Genomic DNA, 12,122 nt, shown 5'->3' on the forward strand with positions numbered 1-12,122 from the left:
CCCTCTTCTGGTCTTGCGCCAGGTGCTGGCCTTCCCTGAATGCAGGGCCCTGAGTGATAACAGGGGCAGGCCCGTGGCTTCTTCCCAGAACAGGATTCCTGTAGAGCTGGCTCGACTCAGTGAGGGCTCCGAGAATCAAGAGCCTCTCATTAGCTTCTGAGAAGGGCCAGGGGCCAGGCTCAGTCACTGCCCCACAGCCCCTACCCCTCCTGAGAACACGGGAGCTCACCTAGGTGCCTGAGGCACTCTGTCTTATTAACAATGATTTTGCCCATCAGAGAGTAAAGGAGCCACATTCAACAGGAGTGAGATTCCGAGGCAGAGAACCCCAATATCCATTCCCACAGCCCTGAGGACAGCAGGCGGGCCTGGGGATCAAAACTCCTGGTTACACTGGCCTCAGATGACCTCCCTGGCTCCCCACCCCCACCTCTCCTCTACAAATGGCCAGTGCGTCCTGTTAAGGCCCAGGTGAGGTCAAGTCTTTCCTCTGCCCCATGCCCCCAGTGAGGCCTGTCTCACCTAGTCAGAGTCTCTCCTGCCCCACGGGCCCTTTGTGATCTCCTCTCAGCCCTCCCAGTTTCCCTCATCCTACTCAACCCACCCACTCTGCACCAGTCTCCTGGCCTCCCTGCTACCCCTCAGACTTGCCAAGGGTGCTCCTGCCACAGGGCCTTTGCACTGCCTGTTGCCCTTACCTGGATGCTCCTCCTCCAGACGTCCTACACTCCCTGCCTCATCTCCTTCAACTCTGCTCCAACGTCACCTCCTCTAACTGCCCTATTTAACACTGCCAGCTTCCCCATCTGTTGCCCCCTGCAAGCCCCTTACTCTGCTCTGTCTTTTCCCACTGCATTTTTATTGCCTGACAGACACTATCGTTTGCTTATTTACTAGGCTTCCTGTTAATTCTCTCTCTCTCTCTCTTCTTCCACTAGAATCTCAGTTCAGGGTTAAGATCAGGGTTTTTTGTCTCCTTTGCTCACTGATATTTCCTCAGCCTCTAAAACAACACTTGGCACATAGTAGGCCCTCAAGAACATTTGGAATGAAGTGAATGTTCTGTATTGGCACTTCCCAATATAGTAGCTGGGCTTCCCAGGTGGCTCCGTTGGTAAAGAATCCATCTGTAATGTAGGAGGGTGGGGAAGATCCGCTGGAGAAGGAAATGGCAACCCACTCTAGTATTCTTGCCTGGAAAATCCCGCAGACAGAGGAGCCTGGAGGGCTACAGTCCACGGAGTCACAAAGAGTCAGACACGACTGAGTGACTAACAAATCAAATAAATAAAGTGCAGTAGCTATACATGGCCTTTCAGTTCCTCCGTCACACTAGGCATATTTCAAGGGCTCAACGGTCACAAGTGGCCAGTGGCTCCACACTGGACCGTGCGGCTGGGAAGCAGCCCACCATCACAGAGTTCTACTCACCGAGGCTCTATGCCCCTCTCCAGCAGGTGGTAGGAGTCCTGCCATCTCCCACGTGAGCCCCGGCGCCCCCAAAAAGGTGGGCCAGGCCGGGGAGCGTTGTCAGGCTCACAGACACCCTCCAAACAAGGACAATTGATCTCGTAGGCTTCAATCCAGGCCTCTGAGCTCTCTGTCTTCCTAGGCCTTCTCTCTGTGACTCTGGAGAGTTTCAGCCCTTCTTTTCAGCTCTTCCAGCTTCCCTTGGCTCCTGGGCCTTCTAGGTTCACTGGGGTCTCTCTGGGGCTCCCCCAGGCCTGACGCAAGCTTGTTGCCCCTCCTCCACAGAGCTCTGCCTGTCTGCCTCTCACTCAGCCTGTGGTCCAGCCCCTTTCCAAGCAGCCTCCCTTTACCCACGGTTCACAGGCTGGGCCAGCCCCAGGCCAAACCAGAGAGGCTTTGGCCCGGCTGGTCCCCCCATTGCTGCAGGGCGTTCCTGCATTCCCACTTTTCATCTACTAGCTATCCTTAGACTTCTGCTTTGTCTCTATTAAGAAAAGTCCCTGATGAATCCAGTCACCATTATGACTGTCACCCTTCTCAGGAACAGACACCTTTAGAAAGAGAGGTGGTAGAGGGCAATGGTGACCCTGGAGATAGATAGATGCTGGGTTCAAACACTGCTTCTGCCCCTTCGTAGCTGAAATCACTTACTGGTGGTGGTAGGGGGGGCAAATTCTTTACCTTCGGGGCCTATTTTCCTAGAAATATCCTATTTCTGTAAAATGAGGCATTTATAATCTCCACTCTGTGGGGATGTTATAAAGTTTAAATGAGTCATGATTCATGGGGAACCTGGATCAGTGTCTGGCACACAGTAAGAGCCACTGGAGGGTTTGTTATATAAAGGACTGGGTGATGCTGAGCTAAAAGTAACGTTTATCTCTGACAGTGGAAATCCAGGCCTCAAGGGTTCGTGGCTGGCAAATCTCTTGCAAGCATCTCATGGGAGATGTGGGAGGTGCCTGGATCCTGGCTGGGCCGACAGGAGACCTCGTGGCTTCAACAGCATGTCTCCCCCCACCCTCATCCCGTCCCCCCTGCTCCCACCTCATGTGACTCCAAAAGTCTTTTTCAGATGACACCTGGTGACAGTGTTCATTCAGCCCTGGCTGAGTGATTGCAGAGATTACTGGAAAATAAACCAAAGGGAGCCAAGTCCCAGCAAGCTGCCTCTTCACCCACCTCCCCAGGGTCAGGACTTACCTGATGACAGGTAAGGATCTGACCTGGGGAGGCCCTGCCTTTGCTCCCTGACCCGGCACTTGCAACAGACCCAGCTACCTGGCAAGGGTTTGGGAAACCACCAGCCTCTGTGTTCAGCTGAGACCACAGTGTCAGGGCAGGAATTCCTCCCTGTTACACGGCATCCCTTCATCAAGCGGGTAAAGCCAAGAGGTCAGCATGTGAGCCTGGGGCTGGACCCCCAGAGTTCCAAGCCCAGTGCCATTGCTCACTGGCTCTGTGACCTTGGGAAAGCAACTTAACCTCTTTGTAGAGGGGGACAGACAATAGAGCCTCCCTCACTGGCTTGCTATGAAGATGAAATGAGCCAGTGCCTGCAATTGAAACTGTCCCTGGTCCATCACGAGCTTAGAGGATGCTACCGATTCTGACCGAGGGGGGCCATCTGGTCCCAATGAGGCCAGAGATGAATCTGCAGCATGAGGTTAGATTAAATACTAGCTGGGGAGGCAGGCGCACAGTCCCACTCTAGGCCCGCTGGCCGAGCTCTGGTGGCGGGACTCTGCACTGGCCCAGCCAGCCCTCCAGCCCGGCCCGTCTCCGGTTGACCCGCCACGATGCTGCAGCTCCTTCTAGTCCTCCCTCTGCCACCTCCACTCTCAGATCACAGGAAGGGTGGGCCAAGGGGGCCATCGACACCTCTGGCTGTTGGCCCTCCACTCACACACTTCCACGGACACACCAGACAGCCCCACCTCCAGCTTCACGCAACCCTGAGCAGCTCAGAATTCCTGCTCTCACTGCTGAGGTCTGACAGTTGCCGCTTGGTCCCACCAGTCCCAACTCAACCCCATGGGGACACCCACGGGACAAGGCGTTTCTTTCTTGAACATATGTTGGCGCTTCCCAAACTGTGCAGCAGCTCTCTCAGCCTGCCTTGCGTTTCCACTTCTCCGGAATGAACATTTCCATCCCTCCCCACCATCTCCTTGGGACTCGCTCTCCAGCTTGCACCCCAGCTGCTCCCCTCTGATCACATGCCCATCTGTCTTTGGCCCTCCTCTCTGCATGTATGAGTGTTGGGGGTGGGTTTGAACTCTTAGAAAAGCATCACTTTCCCCCAAGTAGACCCTACTTTTCCTGAGGCCCCCCACCCTAAGACAACACTCTGTTCGGGAAGCCGCATCGCAACCACAGCTCACCCTAAGCAGGCAGTTAATGGAAACGCCCTCAGATTACCCATGTTTAAGCCACACTGCTCCCATCCTGCTCCCTGAAGTCACGTCTCCACCACTGTCAGCTGAGCCCACCCAGGCAAGGCCCCCTACCCACACCAGGCCTCTCTCTCTCTGTATATCCTTCTCTCTCTGTCTCTCCTCATCCACGTTTCTATGGATATGGGACTTTTCTCTGCATTTAACTGTCCTTGGCTTCCAGCCCCTGAGGATTGGGTCAGCACAATACAAAATGCAAAGCGCTAGTCACTCTGTCATGTCTGACTCTTTGCAACCTCATGGACTGCAGCCCACAGGCTCCTCTGTCCACAGAATTCTCCAGGCAAGAATACTGGAGCAAGTAGCCATTCGCTTCTCCAGGGGATTTTCCCTGACCCAGGAATTCAACCTGGATCTCCTGCATCACAGGTAGATTCCTTATCATCTGAGTCACCAGGTCGGCACATCACAGGGAAAAAAAACTGTGGTCTTTGGAACCTGGCAGAAACCTCTCTTTGAAGGCTGGTTCTGCCCCCGACCAACGGTGTAACTCGGGGTCACTTTTTCCCTCTCTCTGAACTTCAGTTTGCTCACATGAGAAATGGGGAGAGCAGTACCAACCTCCTGCAGTGAGTGTGATACATGATGTGTGCTGGGGAAAACACGACTGCCCCTCCTCTCCTTCCCAGGGCCACTTGGTACCCCAACGACGATGACAATGGCGATGATCATTGCCATTTATCTCCTCAAGGAGCTGAGAAAAACTTGCTCAATAACAATTCATCACTTACAGAAGAAACACAGAAGGTGTCAGACCAATTATACCTCATTGTAAACACAGGAGTGAACAAAATGAAGATTCCCCACCAGCCACCTCCAAATGCACTAGAACAGCCAGCAGATGCCAAGTCAGTGCCACCCAGGGATGTACCCGATCAGACAACCCTGCCCAGCCAGCAGATCTGTGATTTCCCAGGGGCACCGCGCAGAGGCAAAGTCACCTGTGGCGCCAACTCCTTAAAAATGTCACGCCGGCGCTTACTTAAGCTACGAATATACTTGAATCAGAATGATGCAGAAGAGATTAGGATGATCCTTGCACAAGGATGACAAGCAAATTCATGAAGCATTCTGCATTTCTATGAAATGTTGACACATGTTACAGCTTGGGTGAATCTTGAGGACATAATGCTGAGTGAAACAAGCCAGACACAAAACAGAAATATTGTGTGTCTCCCCTTACAGGAGGTACCTAGAGTGGTCAAATTCATAGACTGACAGTAGAAGGATGTTTGCTAGGGGCTGAGGGAGGAGGGAATGGGGAGTTAGCATCAGACGGGCACAGAGTTTCAGTTTAGGATGATGGAAAAGTGAAGATGGGTGATGGTGATGGTTCTACAACACAAATATACTTAAGGTTCTTGCACTACAGACTTAAAAATGGTTACAATGGTAATTTTATGTTATGTACATTTTAGCACAGTAACAAAGTGGCCAAAAAAGATGCTTGTTGCCTTTTACCCCCATTGTAATCCCCTCCCTCTATCAGATCAGAAGCTTCTTGAAGAAGGGAACTGTATCACTCCCTAGGTAAGTCTGTGCTAGGGTGAAAAAAGCTTATTGACCATGCAATGTAGGTAAGTCGCTTCACATCTCTAAGTCTCCCTCAGTTTTCTTGCCTACAAAATGGGTTAATAGCAAGGATCCTACAGTATCTTTGTGAAACTTAAACACAATAGTATTTGTTAAGTACTGAGTACAGTGCTCAAGATATGTTTGTGCAATAAAAAGCAGCCATCAGTAGAAATTAACACATTTTAAATTAATGCTTCAACAAATTTTTTTTTAAAAATAGCAGTAATCAGTATTACCTTTAGCAACTTAGCAATAAGTGTTTCTCTGTGCTGTTTCTTAGAGGCCTCAAGAGTTTACTGGGGAAGAAAAAGCAGTCATGATGATACTTGGATTTGGTGCCTGAAGATCGAGTTCAAACCCTGGCCCTGGCAGCTACTAGCTGAGTGAGACTAGGAGATTGTTGAGAAAACCTACCAAGCTCCTGTCTGCACGTGGTAAAGTGCTTGCAAAGGTGAGGTGTCATTTTTTTTTTTAATGAGGACCCTCAACAGCTCTGCATGAATGAGGAACTGAGAAACTGACAGGTGCTCCAAGTTACGTGCCTGAGGCTGTACCCCGCGACCGAGGGGGCTGCTCGACTTCCGGCTCACTGAGCTGCAGGGCCAACGTGCTTGCTGCCTTACCCCACGGAGAGATGTCCTTTCAGCTGGTGGTCTCATGGAGCCTGCTCGGCACTTCTCCGGCCTGCACTTCTGCTGATCCTGCCCTGGACATCTCTGCCTCTAACAAGGAGGCTGACTGGGAAGGGATGACTCAGGGTAGGGAGAAAACCTCTGTGGGCAATGGGGAGGCCACTCTGTCCAGTGGATGGAGAAGCAGAACTGTCCACACCCACCAAATATTCTCCAGTCCAGCTGGAGGGACAAGGCTCTAACCCTGGCTCTCTCATGGACTTGCTGTGTGACCTTGGGCAAGTCACCTTCCTTCTCTGTGCTCCAGTGTCCAGTTCTGACATCTAGAACTCCACAAGAATATTACTGGGAGAGGGGTGATGGGAGCGAGGGAGAGGCAGGAGGAGGGAAGGCCAGGCACAGTCATCAAAGGGCTGTGGGAGTTTGGGCACCGGGTCCCCAATTCTGAATGGGATTTGACACCAGAGTGACCTGGGCTCTGGGCTTCAGTCCTGACTCACATCTTACTGGCTGCATAATCTTTACCCCAGTGCTTAACTTCCCAGAGCTTAGTCGTCTTGATTGTAAAAGCAGTCTGCAAAGCTAATCTGCAGAGTCGTATGAGAATTAAATTAAGGAAGGCGCTGACATGCATTATATACTCAGTAGATCATGTACATATCTAGTGAGTGCTTACTTTATCATCTATCCGTCTATCATCTGTTTATCTATCATATCTATCTGTCTTCTACCTATCACCTATCTAACTATCATCATAGTGTCATGATGTCATCATAGTGTCATCATAGAGAACATGAACACCATCCAACCCACCCATCTCCCAGTAGGACCTCTTGCAGTGGTGAAGGTGAACTGCCTGGGGTCACTGGTGGGGTGTCTGGGGGTTGTCGCCCCTGTACTAAGTGGGAAGATCAACTTCACTGTGGGACTTCCTCATGAGTTGGGAGTTTTCAGGTGAGGCTGGCCTGGGTCTAGCCATGCATCCTCATGGTTTTAACTGGGAACAACTTAAAGCGGTATTCGTATCTTCCCCTCCCTCACCCCCTCCCCCAGCCTGGGGGCAGCAGCTCCTGTGGGGACAATGAGCCTCCAAATGTGCTTCAGAGTCCCAGGAGGACAGCCCACCGTCAGTCTCTGATCTCAGCAGGGAAGTAATCCTGTGAGCACAGCACACAGCTCTGGAGCTTCCTGGGAGTCTCTCCAGCGCTGTTTAATGGGGATGCACAGGTCCAAGGCCCTAGGCTCACTTGTCCCTCTCCTGGTCAGGCCGGGGAGGGGCCCTGCTGCGGCTGCAGCGGGGGCTAGGCTGGTGAGCCGCCTGCTACTCTCCCAGCCACACAGGCGGGATAGAGGGTGAAGCCCCACGGAGGAGCTGCGTGTGTGTCCACTGACTGGTGCGCAGGTGTGTGGGTGTGTTGTGTGCGCATGCCTACTGACTAGGGTTGAAGCCTCATTAGTGTGTGAGGAGATGAGAGTGCTGGCTTGAGGCTGTCAGTGAACGTGAGCATTTCGATGAGGCGAGCATTTGAACAAGCCAGAACGTGGAGAAAACATGCTCCAAGAGCCTGCAAGGCTCCACGTGGTCTGGTCCCACGACCTCCCTGCCCAGTCTCCCGGACCCTGCCCCTCCCTGGCTCCCGCTGCTCCCCAGACATGCTCCACCCTTGAGGCCTCACCCTGGCTGTTCCCTCTGCCTGAAATGCCCTTCCCGCAGACCCCTGCTTGACTCACCTCCTTCAAGTCGTTGCCACACCTCACCTTCTCAGGGAGGCCCGCCCAGACCCCCTATTTAATATTGCCATCTGCCCACACCCCTCCCCAGCCCCATGCCCCTTACCGGGCTCTGCGGATGGATTCTTCTGGGCCGAGCACTGACTGCTCCCCGCACGTCTATAATCTGCCCATTTATACTGCTTGTTGCCGGTTCCCCATGAGGCTGAGGATCTCCGGGTGTTCTGTTCGCTGACTGCATCCAGAGCACCCAGAAGAGTAACATTTATTTTATGGCGTATTTGCCTCCAGTTCCTCATCTGTAACATGAGGACCATAACAGAAGCTATCCATTTTGAAGAGCTGTTGGGCAAGGGAAATGAATGAATTACCTAAAAGCACCGATAACTGTGCTTGGCACAGAGCTCAGGCTGGCTATTATCACTACACTCCGTCACAGCCTGGGAGATGGAACTGAGTGAATGATCCACGCGAGGGTGAAGGTGCTTAATGCACACTTATCGCCTCACTCCCCCTCTACCCCTTGGAAATTCCCAGGAAGGAAAATTCCCTGACATCCTGCAGTCATGGAATCCATAGTTTTGGGCCCCTTTGGGGTTAGGAACCTAATTACCAGTAAATTTACTATCTGGGGTTCTTCTGGTTGTCATTGTTTGTTTGTTTTAATCAAGGGAAGAAGCGAGCCAGACTCCAGCCCACCCCACCCCAGGCTGCGCGGCTCTGGGGCCCTACCGGTATTTAATAGCATGTGACCAGCAAGCGCGTCCTCTGATAGGCGTGAGAGCAGCCTGGACCACACAGCACCTGAGCCCCGGAGGCAGGTGCCCAGATTCATCTCCCAGCTCTGCAGCCCCCACTAGGCTGGATGGCCTGGGGCAAGCCCCATCCCCAATCTGAGTCGCCACTCTTCCCTGGTGAGAGGCTGTGATTAGACTTTTGCTAAAGTCTTCGCAGACTCATCTGTTCATCTGACTTTCACGGGGCATCTATCTGTCGTGTGCCAGTGCTGCTGCTGGGGGTACAGCCATGAGCATGAGACACAAGTCCCCACCCCATGGAGCTGACACTCCGGGCAGGGAGAAGGCAGACAGTAAGTGAGGAACACAACTGGTAAATCACATAATATGTTAGAAACTGGAGTGTACTATGGGAAAAAGAAAAAGCATAGCAGGTTAAAAGAAGGTGAAAGGGCTGGGGGCTGGTAGGGAGGGCAGACTCAGCTCCATGTGGGCTGATCAGGGGTATTTAGAGGTGACATTTGAGGCAAGGGACATCTTACACTCCAGAAGCCTATGAATCGCAGGGGTCTTGGCACCTCTCTATTCCGTTAGGGGTCCCCTGGAGTCCCCATCTCTTCTTTTCCATCCTTCTCTGAGTATACTGAGCCCCAGCTCACCCAGTGGGTGATGATGGGGCCAGAAGACAGATCAGCCAAGTCCCCAGCGGTGGTGAGTGATTTAGCACCATCTTTATTCACACTCCGATATTTCACTGCTCCCGTGGCTCTGACGGAATAAATATGACCTTTTATTCTTCACTTTGCTTAAGACTCAAGGTCAACAGCCCAGCTGTGATCTATCGGCTGCTCCCTCCACTGCCTTCTGTGAGCCAGGGAGCCCCAGGGCTGTCAGAGACTCATGGCGTCCCCTCCCCGCCCCACAACCCCCTGCCCCTTGGCGCTGGGCCTGGGCCTTGCTTGGCCGAGGAGGCAGTAGCCATGGTGGCTCCAGGGGATGACGGCTCATGGAGGGCAGAGACTGAGCCATAAATCTCCCTCCTCTCCCCAGAGCACCCCCATCACCAGGGCTGAACTCATGACCCAGGTTTCATTTCAGCCCTGGGAGGAGGCAGCCGTGTTCAAAGGGCAAGTCACACATTAGAACGCCCAGGGTACGGCCATCAGTTTTTTTTTTTTAGCATAAAGGAGTAAAAAGCCTGTCTGCCTCAGATGGAACCCTCCAGGCCCTTCAGGCAGCCGAAGCCTCTTGCTCTCAAAGAAGCCTGGCTTTGCTCGCCAGACACCACCAGGGCTGCCTGGAAGTTCTTCCCCGTGTCTTAACTGAGACCCCTCCCTGAAGCACTCCCCTCTCCTGCCTCTCCTCTATGTGTGCATGGTTGGGGGGGAATGGTCTGGTCTGGTTGATTCCCCCTGTTTCCTCCTGGTGCTTCTGAGTGACCTGGGTTTGCTAATAGACTAGGTGGCTGGGAAGGAGCAGCTAGACTATCTGGAAAGGAAATGTGGTCACCGACCTCTATTTTGAACACACCACCTATGACCCCAAGACACTTGCCTTGCTCCTCTCCATCCTAACTCATGTCCTGGGAAGGAAAGGAAGGGTCAGGAGCTCTCTGGAGCACAGCCAACCTAGACTTGAATTCTGGTTCTGCCACTTTCAAGCTGAGAGACCTTAGGCAGCTTACTTACCCTCTCTGATCCCAGAGATTCCTACCCTGTTAAGCCGTCTTAGGCATAACAACTGCCTCCCAGGGGTGGTGCACATGCTTGGTGCCCTGAGAAGCACACAGCAAGCACTCATATGCTAAGTACGTATTATCAAGGCCTCGAGGTGTAAGCTCCGGAGTCAAATCCCAGGTGAGACACCTTGACCTCTTCGGACCTCAGTTTTCTCATCAGGATCATAACAGCACCTTCTTCATTGGGATGTTGCAAGAATTAAATGAGTTAATGAATGAACTTAGATGAGTACCTGGCATGTAACCATTTCTCAGAAAGGTAGGTTCTCACTCTCATTGTCATGGCTGGAGAAGAGATCGTCCACAACCACTCAGTACTTTTGACCTAACCCCCATCAACCGACTTTGTGACTTATGATTCCACTGACCACTGACCTGAGCAACCAGGGCTCTCCTGGTGGCTCAGATGGTAAAGAATCCACCTGCAATACAGGAGACACGGGTTCAATCCGTGGGTCAGGAAGATCCCCTGGAGAAGGGAATGGCAATCCACTCCAGTATTCTTGCCTGGAGAATTCCATGGACAGAGGAGCCTGGCAGGCTACAGTCCATGGGGTTGCAGAGTTGGACATGACTGAGTGACCAAGCACACAAGTATGACCTTCAACCAAGGACTTGCAACATAAAAACATGTAAAACGAGATGAGTACATTTTTAAAATGTTTTATGGCAGATCAAAAGTCATTAAGAAGGCTTGAACTGGAGGATGCCAGGATGTTTGCTGTGATGTCCAAACACTGACCTCACTTATAATGCCCACATACCAACCAGGTGGCCACACATCCCTGGGGCCACTTCATCCTGGGAAGAACCCAGGGAGGAGGGGGTGTGGGGACTTCAGAACATGTGAGGGGAGTGGCTTTGTAGGGCTACCTTGTCTGTGTGGGAGTTGGATCAGAGGAGACCAGGGGGCCTGAGGCTGCCTTCAGATGTGGGGGACTTCAGATGCAGTCCACTCTGCTCTGGTCAGGCCGCATCCAGTTGCTGGATCCCACACATGCAGGAGGGCACAACCTGACACGCACCTGAAGCAAGGGACACAGCCCAGGTCCCTCCTTGCTCCAGGACAAACACGCAGTCCTTCAGCTGCAGTGCCACCCACATTTCTTCCTGATTGAGCTCCTACTTGACCTTCTGGGTCACCTCCTCCAGGAAGCCTTCTCGGACCTCCCCAGCATCTGCTCTTGTCAAGCCTCACACAGCTTATCACAGCTATGGTATCTGAACCAGACTATACAAGCACACAGTCCTTTAATGCCTCCCTCCCTGGGAAATATGAGCTGCAGAAGGGTGAGGGTGTCCTGTTCCCAGTTGTCTTCCCCATGAATGGCCCAGACCTGGCATCATAAGCAGCAGATGAAAACCTCTAGAATGACTAAAAGTGAAAGGCAAAAGTGGAAGGCAGCAGGGAGGGAGGATCTTGAATTTGAAAAAACAAATAGTACTAGGTGAGCCAGGAGAATTATCTGCAAAAATTAAATATTGTGGAAGAAGAATGAGTTTTATGCCTGATGAGGATGAAGACAGAATCTAAGGCTAGGTGGTAGAGAGAGGTGAAGTTTGGGGCCTGTAAGGGAAAAAACAAAAACAAAAACAAAACCTCTCAACTTAAAGGCACCCAGCAGTGGTCTGGGCTCTTGAATAAAAAGAAGGGCAGGTTCTTGTGTCTGGAAGTTATCCCCCATGTGGGGCCAGTCAGCATTCCAAGAAGGTGGTAGAGGTGGGAGTGATGGGTAGGAAGGGTGGTGAGCATTGTAAGAATTGGTGAAGAAATGAGAAGGCG

The 12,122-nt window shown here is 52.2% G+C and overlaps 1 protein-coding gene and 1 non-coding gene across 3 annotated transcripts in view; one reads left to right on the forward strand and one right to left on the reverse strand.

Annotated features, from left to right (window-relative positions):
- The window catches only part of LRFN2 (leucine rich repeat and fibronectin type III domain containing 2), a 201,389-nt gene that overhangs the window by 11,479 nt on the left and 177,788 nt on the right, over positions 1 to 12,122 (reverse strand). The gene's annotated exons all lie outside the window — the stretch shown is intronic.
- LOC112443893 (U6 spliceosomal RNA) lies at positions 4,903 to 5,007 on the forward strand. The gene has a single exon (XR_003032299.1). It is a non-coding gene; the product is annotated as a U6 spliceosomal RNA (small nuclear RNA).

The sequence above is a fragment of the Bos taurus genome, chromosome 23 (assembly GCF_002263795.3).
Source record: "Bos taurus isolate L1 Dominette 01449 registration number 42190680 breed Hereford chromosome 23, ARS-UCD2.0, whole genome shotgun sequence".
NCBI lineage: Eukaryota > Metazoa > Chordata > Mammalia > Artiodactyla > Bovidae > Bos > Bos taurus.